This window comes from Egretta garzetta, unplaced genomic scaffold, assembly GCF_000687185.1.
Source record: "Egretta garzetta isolate BGI_Z169 unplaced genomic scaffold, ASM68718v1 scaffold256, whole genome shotgun sequence".
NCBI lineage: Eukaryota > Metazoa > Chordata > Aves > Pelecaniformes > Ardeidae > Egretta > Egretta garzetta.
Window position 1 is genome coordinate 715,281 of NW_009260073.1, and position 992 is coordinate 716,272.

Below are 992 nucleotides of genomic sequence, written 5' to 3' on the forward strand. Positions count from 1 at the left end.
GAGTTGGGCTTGTTGAGCCTGGGGAAGAGAAGGCTGCGGGGAGACCTGATTATGGCCTTTCAGTACCTAAAGGGGGCCTATAGGAAAGAGGGGGAAAATCTTTTTAGTAGGGCCAGCTGTGACAGGACAAGAGGTAATGGTTTTAAATTAAACCAGGGTAGGTTTAGACTGGATATAAGGAAGAAATTCTTTACAATGAGGGCTGTGAAACACTGGAACAGGTTGCCCAGAGAGGTAGTGGAGGCCTCATCCCTGGAAACATTCAAGGCCAGGTTGGATGGGGCTCTGAGCAACCTGATCTAGTTAGCGGTGTCCCTGCTCACTGCAGGGGGGTTGGACTAGATGACCTCTAGGGGTCCCTTCCAGCCCAAAACATTCTATGATTCTATGAAATGAGTAAATTCTAACTTAGCCTGGCACATCTACTTTAGCATTTTATTCTCCTTTCTCCCAGTAAGATTTTAAAGCATATTTGGGGCAGGGGGAAGAAAAAGTACATGACTAGATAGAATGGGGTCATTTTGTGTCAAAACATAATACTTCATTTCCTGTTCTAACAGTAACAGTACTAAAGAGTTCATTTGAATTCGCTCTCAAAACTGACATCATGTACACATCTTCTCAGAGCTGGACTACAGATCTGTATTTTTTTTCTGCTTCAGATGACTACAATAAGGCTAAAAGACCAAGGAGTTCTTGTCTCAGTCCCAGGGCAGCTTTATCCATGCATATAACTTTAATTTAGCTAGTTAAAATCTATTTGATGTGTCATAGTAAGCAACTTCATAAAATATTTACTACTTGGATAGTCTCTAGCTTACCTTTAGTTTCTGCCTTATTCCTCAGTACAGAGACAATACTTTCTCTCTTTTAGATTTAAAGGGGACAAAAAATTATTTTAAAGTACTCCTTTAGTTCCTTTGCTCTTAGTGTATATTACTATATCTGTGCTTTCTCAAATATATTTCTGTACTTTCTTAAAGGCTGTCTTT